General features: G+C 38.9%; 1 protein-coding gene and 1 long non-coding RNA gene across 6 annotated transcripts in view; one reads left to right on the top strand and one right to left on the bottom strand.

Moving 5' to 3' along the window:
• The window catches only part of LOC5573886 (calcium/calmodulin-dependent protein kinase kinase 1), a 471,871-nt gene that overhangs the window by 432,612 nt on the left and 15,187 nt on the right, over window positions 1-24,072 (bottom strand). For 3 of the 5 annotated variants that reach the window (XM_021853057.1, XM_021853055.1, XM_021853061.1), the window contains exon 2: window positions 6,812-7,304. The gene's annotated coding sequence lies outside the window, so the exon portion shown is untranslated. The remainder of the gene's footprint in view (window positions 1-6,811; window positions 7,305-24,072) is intronic. The other 2 variants (XM_021853056.1, XM_021853059.1) reach the window with 1 other exon arrangement.
• LOC110679101 lies at window positions 10,641-11,249 on the top strand. Its single transcript, XR_002502209.1, has 3 exons — window positions 10,641-10,976; window positions 11,086-11,161; window positions 11,226-11,249. It is a non-coding gene; the product is annotated as an uncharacterized LOC110679101 (long non-coding RNA).

Below are 24,072 nucleotides of genomic sequence, written 5' to 3'. Positions count from 1 at the left end.
AGAATTTCTATTCGTGGAACAGGTAGATTTGAGGTTGGGGAATCGCCACTGATCTCTTGGTTCCTTGTGCAACTTCTATTATTCTGGTCAATCACGGAGTAGCAACTACGAATTGTACGGTCATCAATGCTTATGCTTATGCTTTAGATATTTTACCAAGGAATCACACAAGAGTTCCTACGCTTTTTCATGTTAATTCCTTAGAGTTCATTTATGGTTACTTCCAGGAATCGTTCCTACAGTTTCTCGAGAGATTATTCGAGGAAATCTATTAGGAAGGAAGGACTTCCCAATAAACTCGATCATCGATTCATCATAATGCTCCTATTGTTTTTTTTTTCTAGGAGTTTCTTCAGCATTTCATCCAAACGTTTTCAAATGAATAAAATACCCTTGGAATCTTCTAAAGTTTATTCAAGGTTCCACACCAGTTAACACCACTGCAAATTTTCCAATAATTACTCCGATAATTCTCATACAAACTTCTATTTCCTTCCGATGTTATTCAAGGAATTAGAATTCTGAAAATCCTACGGGATAAGCTATTCGATTGATTTTTGTTTTCAATATTTTAACAATTGATCTAGGAAATCTTCTCAAACTTCCTCAAGTGTCTAGGAGTTCTTTCGGGGATCCTTGTTCATCAAGAGTTATGTACTTTGAACCTTACACAAGCTTCATCGGAGTTTACTTTAGGTTTTCTTCTAAAATATTACTCGTCCAGGTATTTATCAAACATTTAAATAATAATTTCTGAAAAATTACATGCAATTTCTTTAGAGATATTCTTTTAAAAATGCCTAAAAAAATATTCGAAGACTTACTTGGGAAATATCTCAAGAAGGAATAATTTCTTAAGAAATCTTAGAAGGAATCTCTAGGGTACATTCAGAAATTATCCACAGAGAAATTTCAAGTTGAAATGTTAAAGATATTCCTGAAAATCAATGTTGTAGGTGATTCTACGAAAGACCCAGAGGTGCTTTCTGGAGAAGATATTGTTATTTCGATGTTCCAAACGGGTATTTTTGAGAGTGCCAAAAATAAAGCGATGGAAGAATTGTTGTCTGGGGAACTTAAGTCTTTGTTGGGGAATCTTTGGAGGAATTCCCAATGAAATTTCTGAGGTATTTTCTGTGGTTCTTCTTCAAAAAATCCATATTGTATTCTTGAGGTTTCTAAATGAAATTGTAGAGGGAAAATAATCACTAAAGAACTAAAGAAATCTTAGGTTTTTTGTTAAAGTGTTTTGAAGCCATTTAAGACCTATTGTTGGAAATGAATTCAAATTCATTCAAAATTTATAATTCAATAATCATCAGAATTTAAGAGTTTTTCTTGAGCCTGGAATTATTTCTTAAGACCTGGAAAAAACCTGGAAATATCAGGGAATTTCATTTCAGTAAACGAGTAGACACTCTGTTAGAGGAATTTCTGAAGGAATCTCTAAGACAGTTTTAAGATGAGTTTTTGAAACTATTGATGAGTCCTAGGCCAAACTACATTAAGAATACTGTGAGAAAATTTCATCAAAATGTAGTTTTGAAGGGAAACTTTCAAGAGCTTATAGAGTTATTCAAGGCAGAAAACCAATAAAACATTAGGAGCAAATTTTAAAGGAAATCTTCGAGATATTACTTTAAAAAAAAACATGAAAGAATGTAACAAAATGTGACCAATGAGTTAAATTTTCAGTACAAACGGTTGCCTGGTTCTCTAGATTTGTGCTTTTGAAAATTTGAGCTTTGGCTTTGATGTATCTTAACCTTTAGAGAAATTCTTAGAGGAATTCATGAATGAACCTACATACCAAATTTCTTTTTCGTGAACTCGGCTGTGTTTTTCAGTTTTTCATTTTTAACAAATAATTGCCAGGTTGCCAAGTAACGAAGCACGATTTACTGATACTCGAGAATGTATGTAATTCATTTGTCGACTACTCAGCTGTGCATATCTCTATTGCGGACTGTTGATAAAACCTTCGAACAATTTCTGGCAAGATGTTTTCAAAAAGTCTGATGTTTGGTAGACTTTTTATGTTTTATAATCTAACTACTGTATAAATACGAGTGCTGGAGACAATCTTTGAAGAATTCAAACACAAGATTAATTCTCAAAGTAAAATTGTTCTTTTGTACAGAGGGAAGGAGGATTGTCATTGCCCTCTCTGGCTACGCCCATGCGTGCATGACATCGAACATCACCATCAGTATTCATGTAAACGGGTACTACATGACGAAGACAATTTTTGGATATATTCAAGATAGGCTGACAAAATCGGGGGCAGACAGAATCGGGGGCTGACAAAATCGGGTCAGTACTGTATTAGTTTTTAGTAGTGTGTACACACTTAATCGTAGAATTTCATCTCGGTAAACTTAAATGACGAATTCATCCGGTAAAACATATTTTTACCGAAATCTCGTTCAATTTTGACAGTTGAGCAATAATGACAGATGTAAATTGACGAAAATCGGTAGTTTACATAAATAACTGAGACTCGGTAATCTATATTACCAAAACAATCAGCAAACAAATATGTTTACTGAATTTCGGCAAAGTGCATCTGTCAACGCCGAAAAATCAGAGCTGCAGAAACCAACATGTGCTCGAAATGTTTTAAAACGTTCGTGGAAAGAGGGAGAGCGCCTCCATGTAAGTATTCACATAACTTATTGTATTATGGCGTACATTTGTGCCCATAAATGATTCATTCAGACGAGTCAGCTCAGTTAATGCTATTTTTATTACACTTTTAGGAATATTCCCCGGGAAGTACTTGGAACAATCGAAGTGCAGCGAAAGTGGTTGTGCTGCTATCATTTGTTCCAAATACAAAAGCACGAAATTTCAACAATTTTGTGAAAATTTAGATGTTTTCTGTGGTGGTATTTTGTAACACAATTAAATATGTAATTTTATTAAATTTGTTTCGATCATTGAAATTTATGTGAGTTTTTTCTTCTTATTCTTCTTCCAATAGAAAAAAAAATACCATTTACCGAATCTCGGTAGCGGTGTGCCGAGATTTTCAGCAAATGATTGCCGATATTTTCGTCAAATTTTGACAGCTGGGTTGATTTAACATTTTGCAGTTCAATCGGCACTTTGAACTTTTACCGAGATTTTTGCCGAAATCTCAGCTGTTGGGTTCTCGGCAATTATTTTTACCGGCCTCGGCGAAATAAATTAAGTGTGTAGGATTGAAAGAACTATGACGGATAGCTTACATATGACAGGGAATTCAAAAACCCATTTAAAAAGGATTGACAAAATCAGGTTAATAACCATATTAAAGAATAAATTTGATTTTTGAAAATGTTACATACATATATTCCAGCTAATTTAAAAATTACATAGAACAATCATTTTTTTTAATGTATTTAAATATTTGGAAACTACCTCAGCGGGAATTGAACCTAAACTTCTTTGATCGATACTGCTAGTTACTTTGCAGCACTATACGCACGGCAATAAAGTACAGATTTTTATTTTTAATATATCAGCTTTTTTAAGTCTCAAAATTCAAGATTTGGACAATATATTTATATACGTAAAAGGAATGAAACGATATTTTTTATATGAGCGGATAATCTAGACTCCATAACTTCATACATTGTTTAATAGTTAAGTAGAGTATTTCAAACGCATTTCATACATCATAAACAACAGGGGCCCAGATAGCCGTAGCGGTAAACGCGGAGCTATTCAGCAAGACCAAGCTGAGGGTTGTGGGTTCGAATCCCACCGGTCGAGGATCTTTTCGGGTTGGAAATTTTCTCGACTTCCCAGGGCATAGAGTGTCTTCGTACCTGCCACACGATATACGCATGCAAAAATGGTCATTGGCACAGTAAGCTCTCAGTTAATAACTGTGGAAGTGCTCATAAGAACACTAAGCTGAGAAGCAGGCTTTGTCCCATTGGGGACGTAACGCCAGAAAGAAGAAGAAGAAACAACATATTTGCGAGTAATACCAGCAAGGGCCGAGTGGTTAGAGTCCACGACTAAAAAGCAAAGCCATGCTGAAGGTATCTGGGATCGATTCCCGGTCAGTCCAGGATCTTTTCGTAATGGAAATTTCTTTGACTTCCCTGGGCATAGAGTTTCATCGTACTTGCCACATAATATACGAATATGAAAATGGCAACTTTGGCAATACAAGCTCTCAGGTAATAACTATGGAAGTGCTCATTGAACACTAAGCTGAGAAGCAGGCTCTGTCCCAGTGAGGATGTAATGCCAAGAAGAAGAAGAAGAAGAAGAAGAAGACCGGCATGGGCTGCATACATCAATAGTATGTCATTTGAAGGACTCTGTGATTCGGAAGCAAATAGTAAGTAAAGGTTTTCAGCTTCAGTTGTCAAAATTCATAAATATGATGGCAGATATTGAACCGGCATACATTGTAAAACACCAAAATGGATTAGCGCGTCAACATGGTATTGATCGATTATCAAAGCAAGGGGAAATTCCAAAATTGCGTCCATTGTTTTTAAGTCAATCTCAATCCTCCCCATGTTCACTATCACGCTTTTTCTCACATGCACTGTCGCAATTTCATACACCTCCACTCCCCTAAATGATTGACGTAATTTTTGAACGTTCCCCTAAACTTTTACTTTGTCTTAAACTTTGCTATAGGAGATTTAAAACATTAAATGTGATTCCCAATCTATTTCAAATATGGACTATAAAAAATAAAAGTTTTTAAACCAAAGCTATGAGTTTCTGTTACATAGTTTTCGAACGGTACATCATCCTTATGATTCGCATGAAATCACTCATTCATGTTTTAATGCAATATTATGCACTATTATGGACATTAGAACCAGATTCAGCCACTTAATTCGATCAAAATACTGAAAATGAAAATTGGTAGTCTACAACGAACATCGACCGGGTAAGTGCCGGCACCAGCACAATTGTGCTGGTCCCACTTTGTCCCTCCAGAAATATTTGCTGTGTGAATCAATTCTCATTTGGTCTTCACCATTTCAAAGAATGACTCTTTCACTCTCGATTCGTATCTGTGCATACCTAGAAAAAACGAATAGTTGAAAAGTTGCGACAGATAAAACTTTTTCAATTCTTACGGTGTTTGTTTACATTTTGTTTACCCTGAGCTGGTGTTTTCTAAACACGATGTAAACAAAATCTGTTGTGCTTAACTACAAGTCGCAATGATAATTCAATAATCGAAATCAAAAAAGTTTAGTAAAACAATGATTTATTGGCTAAAAGAATCATTCAATGTGATGAGTGCCGAACAGCACAATTGTGCTGGTTCGTCCCGAAAGGGATAACTAAAATAAAGAACTACTTGTGCACTTTCATTATTTACTTTAGCAGTGGAGGTTTTCTCTGCCGAATTGTCTGATTTAATTGGCAATTAAAAGTACTTCAATATGACGCACATCATGAACAAATATGAGCTCTGTAGATTTTCAAAAATCCCCTACCGAGGTGAATGAAAAGTGCCAAAAATTGTATCCGAATCCATAAGTTGTTACATTTTACTACATAGATGACCCGATTTTGTCAGCCCCTTTTTACAAACGTTTTTACAAGCTCTCTTTCAAAAAGAAATCAAGTTATCAGAATTCTTTCTTCACTACGTTATGCATACTCATGATAACTTTAACTGGATTGAAAAAGATTTGGAAAAAATTTGATACAGAAACCGTGAGAGCATAAAGTTCTCTGCAAAAAGGGGCTGACAAAATCGGATCAAGATGAAGTTATTTCATAAAAATGCTAAAGTTTGAAAATCGTCCAAAAGTTATGTCACTAAAAAAGGTGCCATGATAAAACCTTGTCCTTAACATCTGTGTTCTTTGAAGATTCTATTGTTAAAAAATTAAAAAAAAACGTTTAAAATGCAAAAACAACAACAAAAAACAAGTTCAAGGTATATTTTTTCACAGCCCAAATGGTTACATACAACTTCTTCATAAACCGTTCATCTCTAAACCAATAGTTTCAAAGTTTTCCGATTAGGTTTCATCAAAATATTACCGTGACCTGCTCTAATTCCGTGTATTGCCTAATACCGTGTATTTGGGAATTATGTGGATTTCTAGCATATTATATTATTTATTTTTCTAAATGATTGTCACAAACGATAGCACATTAAGTAGTATTTAGAAAGCCATGACAAACTTGAACTAAAGTTGCACACACAAACAAGCAAAAATAATGTTAGAATGTAATCGCCTGGTGCCAATACACGGTATTAAGGCACGGTTGCTTATGTGTTCCAAATACCGTGTTTCAGTTATAATTCCAAAATGGCGAAGTGAAATATATACTTTATTTCCCGAATCAATCATGCAAACCTCAATACGTTCTTCGATACAAAAGTTTTATTTTTGATGCGCTTCGTTCGTTCAATTGAGAGATGTTTCAAAATGTGACTCAGCAGTCGGAGTCAGATGCACGGTATTTGGAACACTGGTATGTTTAACAACATCAACTGTAACTATGGTTAAAATTTTCAAAATGGTTCAAATCATATTTTTTATGCAAAGTATATAAAACGGTCTACTATATAAAACATAAAAGACTTGAACATAATCATACGTTATTTTTATCTGATCGATTGAAACTTGATTTTTTTTTTTAACCTCACGGTAATAGAGCATGTCACGGTACTAGAAAAAAGTTACTTTTGAGTCAAAATGGTCGCATTATCCATGGAGAATACTTATTCTATTATACCGAAAACACGTGTTAAATTCAGTCCAAATCGAAGATCGAGGTCGAGTTTAGTGACTGCCAGATTTGACATGGAATTCATCCGGTGTCTTACACTTTGTTTGCTTCCTTCCTTCCTTGTGCTTACTCTTCTTTGTCAGTTGGTCGGTCGGCTCTCCTTGTTGATCTTGGTGTTCAACTATCGTCGCCAGGGGACCCGATGTCACTCTCAAGTGCAACTTTTTCTGCTATTGCCGCTCCTACTGTGAACTGACTTCTTCAATTAAAAACTTTGCACTTGATCACATTAACAATTTTTACTGCTTTTGCTTCGCTTTTTCGAGTAGTGTTTATTTCGCTTTTCCACTCATCGGCACCAGATGATGTTTGATCACTTCGCTATCCACCTTAATTTATTTGTGTTCATTTCCAACTTTGCTTTGATGGACTGGAATAGTAGCTGTCCAGAACTAGAAATCACCTGATTGCGCTGACCAAACCTGGGTTGGGGCATTTGTCAACGGGCAGCACCGCAGAAAACTGGTCTCCTCGGGCAACGTGATAGATGCACGCGGTCGACGATTGATGATTTAGCTGTGTCCGATACCCTAGACCGAGAGGCAAGAAGAGAAGAGAGGAAAACAACAACATTAGAGAAAAATTGCTGCTACTGTGCACTTACACGCCCAGTCCTCGTTGGCGGGTAATATCAACTCGGTATATTACACTATCCGGTCAAGCCCCCTCAAGCATATCACCTTTGATCGATAGTCGTATCTCTGTGGGATGAGTCGTACTCGGTACGCTGAGCCTGAGATACTGCGCTATAATGACGCTCTAGTGAGCACAGGTGTGCACAGGCAATAGGAAGAGTTATAAAAGTCTCAAGTGTAAAACTTTTCATTCAAGATAATCATCAACGACGATAGCACAGATAAACATAGGGAGTCGAAGACGGTTATGGACCCTTTACGTATATCGGATCTCATCCAGAAAAACATAAAATTAACACTCAAAACAACCTTATTCCTGTAAAAATCCACAGAAGAAATTTCGCCTGCATTGATAGGCAACAGTTTCAAGCAAAATATTTGGTTCGAGGTGCAGAAGTACAGATATTTGAACAGTTTTGTAAATGAAAGCGAATAGGAGGGTCCATAATTAGCATTTCCAGGTGGGTCTGTGGGATAACATGGGAATCAAATGGAGGGTCCAAAATAGGAAACGTCAAATTTGTAAACAACAACAAATTTCTAAATGTAATTTCGCATGAAAAATCGAATAATTGGATATGTTGTTAGGCTGCACAAAACGTATAGGGTGCCGGTACCAATGGTTGTAATGTACCAGTATATTGCACTATGGAATAAAACGCCCTAAAAAGGACACAGTAGAACGCATGAGCGTAAAGAGAGCCTGTAGCTCATTATTACAGCGAGTCAAGAATAACATAATTCCTGAAGATTTATTTCCACTTTCATTTATTTAGTTAACATCTAAATTGATAACACTGAATCAACAATTTCACGCCACAATACTCGGTTCGTGGTCGCATCTCTCCATCCTCGGTTCTGTCCCGCGCTCGCCAAATCGATGCGCACTTGATCCGCCCTCCTAACTTGCTGCGCCCCATGTCTTCTTGTTCCAACCGGATCCGACGCGAACACAATCTTTGCAGGGTTGCTGCACGGCATTCTTGCAACATGCCCTGCCCTTCCAGCTTTGGCCACCTTCTGGATTCTGGGTTCGCCGTGGAGTTGGGCAAGCTCGTAGTTCATCTTTCGCCGCCACACACCGTTTTCCTGCACTCCGCCAAAGATCGTCCTAAGCACCCGATATCGTCCGCATAGCCAAAGAGCATGTGCGACCTTGTGATAATAGTGCCATTTCTCTGCACGCCAGATCTCCTAATAGCACCCTCGAATGCAATGTTGAACAGTAAATTCGAAAGTGCGTCTCCCTGCTTCAACCCGTCTAACGTCACGAACGAGGTTGACACCTCGTCTGCGATCCTAACACTTGATTTCGAACCATCCAGCGTAGCACGTATCAGCCTGATTAGTTTCGCCGGAAAACCATGTTCAGACATTATCTGCCAATGCTCATTTCTTTTCACTGAGTCGTACGTCACCTTGAAATCGATAAACAGAAGGTGAGTCTGCAAGTTATACTCCCGGAATTTATCTAGGATCATTCGCAAGCTAAACATCTGGTCCGTAGTCGATCGGCCTTCACGAAAACCAGCTTGGTATTCGCCGACAAAGGACTCCTCGAGCGGCCTCAGTCTGTTAAACAGGATGAGCGACAGAATTTTGTACGCCGAATTCAGCAGGGTAATTCCTCTGTAATTGGCACACTTCAGTCTGTACTCTTTTTTGTAGATTGGGCGTATAAGGCCATACAACCAGCCGGTGGGCAATTCTTCGTCCTCCCGTAACTTCCGTGCTTGAGAAACTCAACCGGGATCTCATCCTTCCCAGCGGTCTTACAGTTCTTCAGCTCGCTGATAGTCTTTTTAACCTCTCCTATGGTCGGTGGGACCACAGCTTGATCGTCATCATCAATATTCATCCTGTTCCTCGCTACATTTCCATTTCCACCGTTCAACAATTGCTGAAAGTGCTCCTTCCACCTGGCAGCCATCGCCGTTTTATCGGTCAGCGAATTTCCTTCTCGATCATTACACATGGCCGGCACTGGTACGGTATTGTGCCGCGCACCATTGACCGTTGCATAGAATCTCCGCATATCATTCCAATTCATGCTTTCTTGAGCTTCAGCTACTACACTTTCTTCATGTCGGTCACTCTCTGGCACTCTTTATCGAACCAGTCGTTTCGTCTTCGTCGTTGACCAGTGCTAATCATTTCCCGCGCCGTTGTTATCACAGCTTCGTGGATAGGGTCCCACAGCCTGTCGACGTCTCCAGCAACGTTGATTCTTCCCAACTGCTACTCTAGTTGTTGACAGTACTGTGCAGCTACCCCATCAGTCGACAAGCGTTGTATATTGAAGCGCAGCGCTCTGTTTGTTGTGGAGCTCGTGACGCTGGATAACCGCGCCCGTCTTTTAGCTACAACGAGATAATCCGACTCGATATTAGAGTCTCGGAAGGTCATGACATCAATGACATCTGAGAAATGTCGCCCATCAACCAGCACGTGGACTATTTGGGAGCAGACATCGCCACTCGGTTGTCGCCAGGTGTATTTGCGCATATTCTTCCGTGTAAAGTAGGTACTGCTGATTGCCATCCCTCTAGCAACAGCGAAGGTTACTAGCCGCAGGCCATTATCATTGGTAACGGAATAAAGTCTTTCCGTTCCTATGGCGGGTTGGAAGAAATCTTCTTTCCCAATCTGTGCATTTGCGTCGCCGATGACTATCTTGACGTCTTGTTTTGAGTACTCTCCGTAGGCCTTATCCAGGTTCTCATAGAAGTCATTCTTCATGTCATCGGGCTTATCGTTCGTTTGCGCATATATGCTGATCAGGCTGTGGTTGAAGAACTTACCCTTCATTCTCAACACACAGATTCGGTCGCTTACCGGTTTCCACCGAATAATTCGCTTCATCTGCTTCCCAATCACTATGAAGCCAACTCCACGTTCTGCTCTGTCGCAACCGCTGTAGTAGATGTGGTACTTGAATGAAGTGTTGGCGATGGGGTCCACCGCTCGGAATTCACGTTCTCCGATTCTCGGCCAGCGTATTTCCTGGATAGCTGCCACGTTTACGCCGACATTCCGCTGTTCACGAGCCAGGAGCCCAATTCATTCATCATTCTTCAGTAGACGGTCGAGTTTCGCACGGAGCGCTTTCATCTGGCCAACAAACCGACCGTAGTAGTTGATGGCACGTAGATACGAACGTAGCTGCGACACATTCGCTGGGGGTGACTTCTCGGAAATAGCGCTAATTTGTAACGTTTTTTTGAATTTCGACAAAGATTTCACGAACCATTCACATTCTCACATGCGTTGCTATAAAAGAATGCTATAAAAATTCAAATTTTCGTGTGAAAGCTTTTTGCAATTATTTAGTACTTAGAATAGTTTAAGGATATAATAATAAATGGCTCATCAACTTTGACATATTGGTTAACTGTGGTACTCGTATAAATTTGTTGAATTGGTTGTTGTGAAGGTTGAAGACAATTACATTATAATTTTGGAGGTCTTTCGAACATCTTAGAGATATAATCCCTCATTTCTCCATCTACGTCGGCTTAGGGCAGAAGTTAGTTGCAGTGATATTTCAGTTATTCCGTTTAGTTCAAGGTGTGTTTAAGAGAAGAATAGTATAAAAGAAATTAGAAAATGGCCCTTAGAAGTGGTCAAAGTGAACAGCGTTTAATTATATCCTGCTTGCACTTTTAATTTGATCCAGTGAAATTTATGTTCCGGCTCTTACATCACCGGCAGCGAAAACTCTGCTCTCGAGCTTTGTTTAATTATTACAAAAGGTAATTTAATTTGTGAATTCATTTTCGTATAAGGTTCTAATAACTTTTCATGTCGGATTATTAGCGTCCGGCAGACGCTTTTTATCTTTTATCACCCTACACGTGGTTTCTTCCCGGAGTGGATCTCGCCTTGGCCCGCCAAAGTTGGTAGTCAAACGGGCCGAGTGAATTGACTGGCCGCGTTTGATATATAAGAGTGGTGGTACTTGCAAGGGCCTATGCAGAAACATGTAGAACACTGTATGTCATAGTTTTCAAGGGAACTGTTGAAAACTATAGTTTATTCAAAACTTTTGCAGTTTAAGTGCGACAACTTTTGATTACATCAGTAAATTTACACTTTAACCACGATGTTCCTCGTTCTGCGGTAAATTGCATCGAATTATGAATTATATCTAATCATCTCATAGGTCGCATACCTGCACACTGCTCTGCTCTGCTAATGATAATAGTCATTATAAATTATTCAATTGCGCACATACAGGGCCACATGTCCCGTGGTCGGAGTATAATCAACTTTCACCTCAATCTCGGGCTCGGGGTTCAGCTAATTCACGAGCAGACGAGCAACAGCTCAGTAGGTAGCACGGTTTGAGACACCAACAAATATATGTGTAGGTATGATAAATAGTCGGTCTTCTTGTCGAACCGAAGCGTTTTCGGTAATGCCCGACTACCGTGTAGATTTATCTTTAGTCTCATGTAGGGAAACCACAGGTAATTTATATCAATGCTTCTCGATACGCCAGAAATAACCTTGCAATCAAATATTAATTGACTGTACCTAGGAAATGGACAAAAATGTTTTGACGTAATGAAGTAATTGCTGCTTGAATAAGTTGTCTATGTCATGCATTTAGTCTTATTACTAAGCATTAATCAACATGCGTGGATACTAAAATCAATCTGTCTAGTCTTGACATAAACATTTTCTGAGAGAGATATGTTTGTAGATTTTTTTCGTTATCCAATTTAATTCTTTATAATAGATATTAGGAGAAGTAATTGGAATGATTAAGCAACAGACAACAAGTGCTGATTATCGCCGAAGATAAAGTTGTAACATGGACATGACTTAACCATTGCTAAAATGTAGTTTGCTTCGTTATAGACCTTTGAGCTACATTTGAAAACTAATAAACAACAGAAAAATCTAAAACTTAACATCGCAATGACAAAAATGTGAAAAGGCAATCATTTCATAATTTCACTCTATGCAAAAACAACTTTTACGAAATAATTTCAATTGAAGAAAAAGTTCAACACAAACATAACGCATGTCCGTTTGGGTCACGCTTTGACAGCTCTTGCTGCTCGATTGGCTCACTCTTTGACACTTTGTCTTTTCCTACAGAAATCTCAAGCCACATTCTCGGGGGAATGTCTCGGGGGAATGTCTATCTTTGAAGGAATACTTCGAATACCTAACTCTTTGAGAGATACCTTGAGAAATTAAAAAAAACATGGTAGATATTATTGAAAGTTCAAACGTTTAAAACAAGGGCTCCATAGAAATCCTGAATATAGCGTACATAGCCATGGGTATTATATAACTTACTTACAAACATCCAAAAAGGAATTTTCGAACATGGGAAAACATCTGTTGATTCACCTTAAACATACTATGCCAGCGAATCAATATTTAAACAACTGATGAGCTACACTATGAATAAGTTGATCTGGACGCAAGTTTTCCAAATTAAAATTTTCAACAGCAGTACAGTGCAGTGCTTCACTGGAATGCCCGCTATGGAAACTTCTGCTTCATCGGCAAATGTTTCAAATAAAAGTTTAAATCACTCCAGCTATTTTTGCATTTAGCCCCTGAACGTGGCAGTGTTTTGCTTTGATTTATTTTTCTTTCAACTTTTCCGGATTATGTTCGTACTTTGTTTACTGTGTGCTTCCGAACGGAAGTTCCATAACTCTGCATATACCGGACCGTATACCTTACTGGCCATACTGGTTATCGGTTTGGTATTTCCTTTATACTTATTAGCAAAACTTTACCGGTCGGCTTGCATAAGTATTCAGGTGGAACCGTTCTCATGAGGTATGGAAGTTGTGGTTCGTTTTGCTTTCCTTTCAATGAATAAACATATAATATTTATCAGGAATGGAGACGTCCATATATCCATGTATGCAATTGTACATGTTGGTACTAGCTTACATCAGAAACATGCAAAGAATTTATATCTGCTTCTTTTGGCTATCTTCTTGTTCCTGGCGTTTCGTCCCAACTGGGACAGAGCCTTCCTTAGCCGAGTGGTTAAGAGTCCGCGGCTACAAAGCAAAGCCATGCTGAAGGTGTCTGGGTTCGAATCCCGGTCGGTCCAGGATCCTTGACTTCCCTGGGCATAAAGTATCATCATATCTGCCACACGATATACGAATGCGATAAAGGCAAAATTGACAAAGAAAGCTCTCAGTTAATAACTGTGGAAGTGCTCATAAGAACACTAAGCTGAGAAGCAGGCTCTGTCCCAGTGAGGATGTCATGCCAAGAAGAAGAAGAATGCTTATATTTCTTCAGAGGTTTCTCTAGAAAATCTCCACAAAGATTCTTGCAAAGATATATTCAAGGCACTCTCCAGGAATTGTTTCAGGAGTTACACTAAGATTATCTCTTCAGGCATTACTAGAGATATTTCTCCAGATTTTCTCTCAGATTTCTCCAGAGCTTTCTCCGTGGGTTCCTCCACGGATACAAACAAAGATATCCCCAAGTAGTCATCTCAAGATTCGTCCAGGAATTATTTCGAAGATTTTCAAAAATTTCTCCAGGATTTTTCTAGAAATTTCACCGAGGATTCCTCTAGAGATTACTCTAGATTTTTTCGAGTGATTCCTCCAGGGATTGCTCCATGAATCCCTCCAGGAACTTATTTATGAATTTCTCAAAAAACTTCTTCAAGAAAGGAGTTCCATTCGGGGTGGAAACCTGGAGGACTTCTTCTTCTATTTGATGAAATACCTGGAGAAATTTATAGAGGAATTCTTAGAGGAATCTCCGGCGGATTTTTTGGAGGCCCAGAGCCAGACCGAATCTCTGAAGAAATTTCAAAGGGAATAACTGAAGGATCACCTGGAAAAATCACAAGAATACTTCATGTAGTGAATTTCCTGGGAGAATTCCGAAGGAAACTCTCGAGGAACTCTAACTCGTGTAGTGAATTTCTATTTCAGGGAATCTAGGAATCTTTATAATAATTTATCAAGTTATTTCTCTCAGATGAATTTTTGATGGAATGTTCGGAAGAATTTCTGGAGCGATCTCTGGAAAAAATCTCAGAAATAATTCCTAGAAAAATATCGAAAGAACTACTTGGGGAATTTCTCGAAAAATCACTGAAGCAATCCTTTAGGAAATTGTCGTAGTGTAACCTAGAGAAAGCCTTGACAACATCTCTGCAAAAATCATAGAGATTTTCCTAGAGGAATTCTTTGGTGTTGGGGGAAGAATTTTTGGAGGGATATAAGGAGAAATCGCTTGAAGAATCTCTGAAGGAGTATTAATTTCTGGAAAAGTTTCCTGATGTATCCTTTGGATTGATAAAGATTTTGTTGCATGAATCTAAAGTTAAATCGCTGGAGGCATTTCGGCAGAAACTCCTGGAAAAATCGCTATAGAAATCCCTGCCGAATATTCTAGTCAGTGAAGGCTAGAAAAGTTATAACTCAAATAAAAACTATCGTACCGTAGATTTATCGTACCAGAAATTTTAGAGACTTAATACTCAACTGTATTTTAAGCAAATTTTAATTATTTGGAAAATATTTTCTACATTTCTCAAAGTTGTAGGAACTTATTATTGTTGAATATTTTGAGGAGAGCCTAAGTATGAACAAATTCCCTTCACCTGAAATACAAGTTTATTTTTCCAAAGCTGGGAAATTTAAGATTCACGGTAGGTACAGTGTTCTTCATATTATGTAAATAGGTTTGAAATGCATCACTTTTTGAAAGACAATGAGGTTCTAAATGGTTGGTAAATGGCTGAGCATGGCGTACCATTGGTACCTCGCGTACCTGAAGGAATAAAAAAAACCCCTTTGTGCGCCTCACCTGCCCAGCAACGGGACCTTAGGGAAGATCGGGTAGCCAATCCCGGTGGGAGCTTTGGTCGTATGCTGACAGGGAAGGGCTTATGACAGGGAAGTCGTATGCTGACAGGGAAGAGCTTTTGCTTCTGCAAACCTGGAACGTCTGTACTCCATGTTAGGAGCGGCTCACAACAGCGTGTGTTCCCCATGTCAGGGGCGGCTGAAGCCGGAAAAGGACTCTAAGCTGAACTGTGCACTATGGCCCTCCGAACATTTTGGGGGAATGGTCCCCCAGAAATTTGGGGGGTTGGTGTTAGACCCCGCAAGCCAGCCGTAAAAAAAACAATCAACGAGAGAATACGAACCGGGACAATCGGCGAAGACCACAGCGACGTAAAGGGACTAGCAATTGGAAGCTCGGTACGTGGAACTGTAAATCTCTCAACTTCATCGGGAGCACACGCATACTCGCCGACGTGCTGAAAGACCGCGGATTCGGCATCGTAGCGTTCCAGGAAGTGTGTTGGAAGGGATCAATGGTGCGAACGTCTGCGGCGACACACACGAGCTGGGGACAGCCTTTATAGTGATGGGTGATATGCAGAGGCACGTGATCGGGTGGTGGCCGATTAATGAGAGAATGTGCAAGATGAGGCTCAAAGGTTCTTCAACTTCAGCATAATAAACGTGCACAGCCCTCACTCCGCATGATGATAAAGCCGCTCTTTACGCGCAGCTCGAACGCGAGTACGACAGCTGCCCAAGCCATGACGTCAAAATCATCATAGGAGATCTAAACGCCATAAGGAGGAGTTCAGACCGACTATTGGAAAGTTCAGCGCCCACCGGCTGACGAACGAAAACATCGACTCTGACCACTATCTCCGCCCAAAACTCTCCTTTGGTAACAACGTACGGTACCGACGGCCACCCCGGTATGACCTAGAGCGGCTCAAGCAACAGGATGTCGCAGCGGCATATGCGCAGCATCTCGAGGCTGCATTACCGGAAGAGGGTGAGCTGGATGAAGCCCCTCTTGAGGAATGCTGGAGAACAGTGAAGGCAGCCATCAACAATGCAGCTGAGAGCAACGTCGAGTACGTGCGATGGAGTCGACGGAACGATTGGTTCGACGAGGAATGTAGGCAGATTCCGGAGGAGAAGAACGCAGCGCGGGCGGTCATGCTGCAGCAAGGGACCTGGAGAACGTGGAACGTTATAGACGGAAATGGTAACAGCAGACCTCTTTCGGAAGAAAAAACGCCGCCTGAGGGAGACGGAGGGCGAGGAGATGGAACAGCTGTGCCGGTCTCAAGATACACGTAAGTTCTATCAGAAGCTCAACGCATCCCGCAACGGCTTCGTGCCGCGAGCCTAGATGTGCAGGGATAAGGATGGGAGCATTCTGACGGACGAGCGTGATGTGATCGAAAGGTGGCAGCAGCACTTTGACGAACACCTGAAGGGCGCTGAGAACACATCAGGTAATGAAGGACGGAACAACGGAGAAAATGCCTTCATCAGTACTGCGGAGGTAGGAAACCAACCAGCCCCACTTTGAGGGAGGTTAAGGATGCCATTCACCATCTCAAGAACAATAAAGCTGCTGGTAAGGATGGTATCGGAGCTGAACTCATAAAGATGGACCCGGAGAGACTGACCATTTGTCTGCACCGGCACAATATGAGAAACATAACAGCTACCGGAGGAAAGGAAGGAAGGGGTAATATTCAAGCGATCACCATTCTAAATGCGGCCTACAAAGTATTATCCCAGATCATCTTCCGTCGTCTGTCGCTTGTAGTAAGAGAGTTCGTGGGAAGTTATCAAGCCGGCTTCGTTGACGACCGATTGACAACGGTCCAGATCTTCACTGTACGGTGAATCCTCCAAAAATGTCGTGAATACCTGGTCCCAACGCATTACCTTTTCATCGATTTCAAGGCGGCATACGATAGTATCGACCGCGTAGAGCTATGGAAGATCATGGACGAGAAAAGCATTCCCGGGAAGCTCACGAGACTGATGAACGATGGAAGGTGTGCAAAATTGTGTGAAGGTTCCAGGCGAATACTTCAGTTCGTTTGGATCCCGCCGGGGACTACGACAAGGCGATGGACTTTCGTGTGAGGTAACTGCAGCTAATGGATTATTTTACAACTTTCTTTTAAGGTTTTCACAATTTTGAAATTATTCGAGCAAATACATGCACACACCAGTATATATGTGGCCTAACTGTGACCATGTTGTAAGATTTGCAAAATATTAACATTTAAAAGTTTGTTTGAACTATCGTTAATTTAGGTCCCACTTGCCCTGGGGTACTTTACTGCCCTTTCCCAACAACAAAAGAAAAGTAGCGATTTTCAACAAGCCTGTCTTGATTGTCGTTGACAGGCTGAAGTTATCTTGCTATTTGTTTCACATTTCGTGTATAATATCTCCGTCTCCCTCCAAGGTCACTGAGGCAAAAATTACGTAAGAATTTCAGAAGAGAACGCTTGGGAACTGATTTCTTGATTGGTTTTCTTTCTTTCATAAGATTCTTATGAAACACAAAACATCCGATATTCACAAGAAATTCTTGTCGTTATCATTACAGATCTTGTATCTTTATTTTCTTAAATTCAAAAAGCGATTTTCTAAATACATAATGATTACACTGCGGAACACGTTTTTGTCTCCAGCACCAAAATACCGCTATTCACTTAATTAGGGGTTGCTGAATCCATTGCCGTTTTCAGAAATATCATAGCACGTCTAGTTTTTGAGATGTTGATTGTTGAAAATGCAAAAAATTACCATTTCAGCCAACTTGCATAGAAGTTTGCCAGTTTGCAAGGAAATATATTGGCTTAATTTGCCACAGAATTCAAACTCTATGTGTATAACAATACTTATCATCAAAGTTTGTATTACTTTCGATATGGAAAAGTTATTTTTTGATGGTTTAGAGAATTGTTGTATTTTGCCATATAGAAGAAACGAAGAATTTTGTATGGAGACTGCAAGCATGTTAAAAAAAATCGGTTTAATCGAAATTTAATCGAGTAATTTCAATCATATTATGTCTGAAATGAAAGTTCAAGTCCTATTTTGCATGTTTGGTGGATTAGATTACAAAAAAGTATGATAAATTGTACTTTAAATTTCATGTAAACATTAATAAAAACCAGTGTTTTATACAACTTTGGCGACCTGTAGCTAAAAATTGTGACGTGCTGGAACATTTCTGAGAATGGAACCAGATTCAGCAACCCCAAATCTACTAGAGACACGCAAAAATGTCATTTTTGTTACGCTGTGTTAATGGTCCTAGAGAATTCCATAATTGATATCTATGATGCTTCATAAGACTATCTTATAATATTATATACCTATTCATATTATGAACGCAATGATCGGTTAAAATTCACAAGTTTTTCTTGTGAGTCTCATTAGCTGCTTCTTATGTCTTCATTCCATGAGAAATTCCCATGAAATTCTTACCCGTTTGTTTATACGAAAACGACTCTTTTTCACAAGTATTACACAAGTGGGGCCCAGATAGCCGTAGCGGTAAACGCGCAGCTCTTCAGCAAGACCATGCTGAGGGTCGTGGGTTCGAATCCCGCTGGTCGAGGATCTTTTCGGGTTGGAAATTTCCTCGATTCCCAGGGCATAGAGTATCTTCGTACCTGCCACACGATATACACATGCAAAAATGGTCAATCGGCAAAGAAAGCTCTCAGTTAATAACTGTGGAAGTGCTCATAAGAACACTAATCTGAGAAGCAGGCTCTGTCCAAGTAGGGACGTAACGCCAGAAAGAAGAAGAAGAAGAACTAATCATTGTCACACGCGTGCTTCTGAATCTCTATCGTGAAAATTATGTTATTAACATCGCTCACTGTAATTCATAAAATTTTCGTATGAAATTGTTACGAAAATCGTACTCCGTTAGATGACAATCAATTCGTATGTTTACCAAATAATCATTGAAACAAAATCAAAAATTAGTTTACAAGCACCTAAGAATCAGTTCCATGAACATTTTGTTCCCACTAGACAATAGAAATAATTGGAAAGCATTAATCACAAATGGTTTAAAAATCAACGTTGACCTTGTTTTGCCTAAATGACTCCAAAGCTAGAATCGTAGAGTGAACAGGAATATTAATATTGAAAGAACTTATTGATTAGCACATCGCTCATTCGAAACAGCAATTTATTACCCACTGTCATCAGGTTTTATACCCAATTTCAAAAACGAACAGTTTATTACTTCATCAAGCACGCTACACGCTTCTTTCAACGGCAACAACACTTAGCACGCTCCGTGGTCAATTAACTGCTGGTCTCAGCTTCACGGAGCGTATAAAGTGGCTAAGCGAACTCTGCTCTAATGTGGTGTTGTAACACTTCAGTGAGCTCCTCCGCCTTATAAATCACTCCATTGCCGGAGTAATGAGTCTCCCGCCGAATGATTTACTTCAAAACAAGCTCTTATTTCACTAGCCCCTTAACTTTTCGTTCAATTTAATCAACAATCAAAAATTACTCCGGCAATGGTATCACATGCAATACACACACACAAGTCTGATTAAATATATGCCGCGGCACAGCTGGTTGATAAATGCAATTAAAGGAAAACTGATTAACACTCTCCGCCTGATCGACTAACCGAAATTGCTTCGACACTTTTTCGATTATTTTCGGCGACGACGACGACGACTGCTGTGCAGGTCCAAGCAGATTGATACGAAATTGAATTAAAAAGCGGCGTTCGATAATTCATGGGAACGTCACATGGTTGGGATGGTTACACTTTGATACCAAAGAAGTTCTACGACGTTATCATAGAAATATTTCACTGAACCATAAAATTTCCACATTGGTTAAGAGGAGAATGGATTCTATTCAGTAATCAACAGAAATTGAAGAATTTACGGGTGACGATCGAATATTTACATCCGGTTGGTACAAGAATGCATGGAGCAAAGCGTGGTGGCATGGTCAGGTGCAATAGGATCTGGAGAGCATGGGCCAATATCGAAGTTAGAGGGCCACAGCCATGGACCGAGTAAACTGGCATAACATTGGAGAAACTTAAAAGTAGATTGGAGTACCTTTTACCTTTTAATTCCGCCCCTTAATGCTTATCTTTGACAGATACGCGTATTTCGACTACCACTTGCAGTCTTCTTCAGTGTCTGTTACTCGTATCCACTCGTACCGAAAATAAAAAATATATATATGTAAAAGTAGCTAATGCAATAACTAGGTGTAATGGTGCAATAACGCACATTTTTGAAACTTTTTTCTGTAATTTTGTTCATATCTCCGTTTGGTGAGATGAGGCGTTGTCTCCTGTCAATTGACGCCGTTACGGCGATCCTAAGTATATTGACAGCTATAGAAGGTATGTTATTCACGGCTGTGCATTAGTATTAACCCGTATAGACCTGAGTGAAAGCAAAAATTCCAAAACCCTCACCGCTCAGCGAATTCTTAACTGATTCAAATGATTTTTTGTCAGTTCACTGGCCCACATATCTAGTTTCTAAAAGTGACCAGAGGAAATCGGAAATATTCCTGTGGCCTGAGTTATTCCGGTTGGTCACTGGGTCAAGTCGGGTGAAAAAGGGCTATTTTTTGGGACATGCCATGTTACCTTTCTTTATTTGCAATGACAATCATTTTAATTTGCATAAATCATCAAGATCTGATATTCAACATTATAATATGAAGAGTTTTGCACTGTTTGAAATTTACCGGATATGGCCATTCGGACGTAATGCCCTGAAGTACCGGCTATAGATTTGTTGGATACTAAAGTGTTTCAATTCTCGATAAGTAGAAATCAAACATAATTGTGCACTAAAATGCGTTCCCATAAGCTTGGTACAGATGTTCAGATACAAATTGGCCAATTCAATCGTTGCTCAAAATGTTTACACTGATGAAATTTTTCTAAAATTCCGCCATGAAGTGGCCACATTATAGCCGATTCCGGAAATAATCTGTGACTTGAAATTTGCCTACCTTCAGGGGCACTAACGCACAGTACCCTTCTCACCCGACCTGACCCAATGATCCACCGGAATAACTCCGGCCACATGAATATTTCCGCATTCCTCTGTCCACTTCTAGAAACTATATATGTGTGCCAGTATACTGACAAAAAATCATTTGAATCTATTAAGATTTCGCTGAGCGGTGAGGGTTTGGAATTTTTGCTTTCACTCAGGCCTATACAGGTTAATCGGTAGTTATGAACTTTTTCCGGATTTGTATGGCATTTGGCATATTTTAATGGCAATTTAGGTAAATTTAGGTATTTAGGATAACAAAATATCGGTAGCTTAACAAAATAATTTGTTACGTAACCGATTGGGAGGTCATTTAATGCATTTGTTATATTTATGAGGAGTATTTTTCATGTTTCTCATCACAACCCATTACCTCCCTCAGAAATAAATAGCCGTGCAAGTTGTTTTTTTATATATACCGTTAAGTCACCGTCACCGTGCGTTCTCCATTCAACGTGCACATATACAAATTCCTACAGAATATTTATACAGTTTTCACAAATTATTCTTTTGTCAGCAAAATACGATAAAACTGATGAAATGAAGTAGTTTTTGTTACAAATCATTTTGAAAAACCTAGTTTATGTAGGTAGTCAAAATAATGTGAATTCTGTTTGATAATGAGATTTTTCAACACTCTTAATAGAAACGCCAAAAATTCACATTTTTCATTTCAACGACAGAGTATAAAATTTTTCAAAATTCCAACAAGTATTCACTGTGGATACTATTAGTAAGATATATGAGTATGAGTATGAGTAAGAGTATCGTATGAGCAATGAGATTTTGTGCAAATTAGATTTTTTTATTGTGTTTCAGTCGAAACCCAAATGCACGGTGAATGGATCCAGCATTTTACGCTGGCAATAAAACAAGGGGTGATTAGATGTTGACATTTATTGCCTATGTTTTTTTTTATGGCTACGTCTTAGCAGGTAGTGATCTGACTTTGTTGATTGAATTGTCAAAATTGTTTACCACATTTGTTATGAACTATTACGTATTAGAATTTTGCAACTATTCGTAGTCTTACACTATTTCAAGAATTTAATGTCTATTTCTTATATTTTAGGTATCCGGATGATGAAATATCTCAGGCTAGTGTTGATAGATTTATGAAAATGTCGCATAATTTTGCGAGCTTGTGGAATAGTATTACGAATCTATGGTAAATTTTGGGGCAAGCTGATAAAGTCTATTTTTTTTCTCAAGTTCACCCTTCGAAACCCAGAGGAGCTGTAAATTTATTTGCATGTTCCAGATAACCAAACCAACAGATTAAATCTAGGATTGAATCGACAATCGCAAATTCTAAAAATCTGAAAAATGATTATGCAAGGGACAATGCCGATAGTTGACATAAAAAATCGACGGTAATAAAAATATAACTTGCTATCTATAATTTTGGCCCGATCTTATTCTCTACACCCTTTGGAATCTTTTCACAATCGCCGTAATGTTGAAAAATCTTTTAGAGATTTTTATACAAATTCTCTCAAGAATTCTTCCAACAATTTTCAAAGAATGCTTAAAAGAATTTCTCCAAATTTTGCTTCAGGAAATCCTTGAGAATTGCGTAGAAATCCTTGAGAACGTTTTCTCCCAGAAATACAATTTTATTGAGGGATTCTTCGAACAAATTTAGTTTTTTTTCTATGATTTTTTCCAGCATTTAATCCAAGTATTACTCCTGCAGTATTTTCTAACATTTCTTAAATAGTTTCACAAAAATTTCCTTGCAACCTTCAAAAGTTTTCCACACCAGTTAATACTACAGCATTCTTTCAATAACAATAATTCTTAAGAAAACCCTGCGGAATACTATATTGCGATTGATTTTTTCCATTATCTTAGCAAATTATCTAGAAAATCTTCTAAAGCTTTCTCATGAGTAGAAGTTATTTCAAAGATCCTTGTTCATTAAGGGTGGCTTTAGAACTTACACAAGTTTCATCAGATGTTACTTTTGGATTTTTTTGTCATTTCTATGGAGACATTTCTGGAATGATACAGAAAAGAACAAGTTTTACTTTAGAAAATCTCAAAGAATTACTGGTGAAATTCGCTAGACAAATTTCCAGCCTAGGATACCATAGGGTTAAACCTTTTCTTACCATCACTGTGTTGGGGCCTTCCTTAACCGAAGGGTCTGGGTTTGATTCCCGTTCAGTCTAGGATCTTTTCTTAATGGAAATTTCCTTGGCTTCCCTAGGCATAGAGTATCATCGTGCCTTTCATACGATATACGAATGCAAAAATGGCAACTCTGGCAAAAAAGTTCTAAGATAATAACAGTGGAAGTGCTCATAAGAACACTAAGCTGAGAAGTACAGTATGGCCCATAAAAAAATGCGAAAATCGTCATATCATGTTTTATGGTAGTTTTTACATCGAAAATGTAAATGAAACATAAATATTATTCATTACTTGTATTGTTTAATCTATAAAGACTTAGTTTTTCGCTTTGGACATCGTTTTTATCTGCTACTTTTACCTTACCAGAGAGGAATCGGAAGCATACATACAAATTTTATCATGCGGACGTCGAGTTCAATATCTGTGTGATTAAGGCTTCTAAAACATCAACGATGGCGTGAGATTATTCACAGGCCTTGTCTCCAGCATACGCCCATATTAAATGATAGAATCGGTTCATACCTGGGTAATTGGAGACTTAAACATATTTTTCGAAAAAAACGGCTCATTTTGGAGAGATTTGATTGAATCGTCATATAAGTGTGATAAGCGGCTCCGTTTTGCTCAAAACCTATGAGCTAGTATTGATATAAGTTGTCT

The sequence above is a fragment of the Aedes aegypti genome, chromosome 3 (genome assembly GCF_002204515.2).
Source record: "Aedes aegypti strain LVP_AGWG chromosome 3, AaegL5.0 Primary Assembly, whole genome shotgun sequence".
Lineage (NCBI taxonomy): Eukaryota > Metazoa > Arthropoda > Insecta > Diptera > Culicidae > Aedes > Aedes aegypti.
Note: the sequence above shows the minus strand (reverse complement) of the source record. Positions and strands in the feature narration are given on the sequence as shown.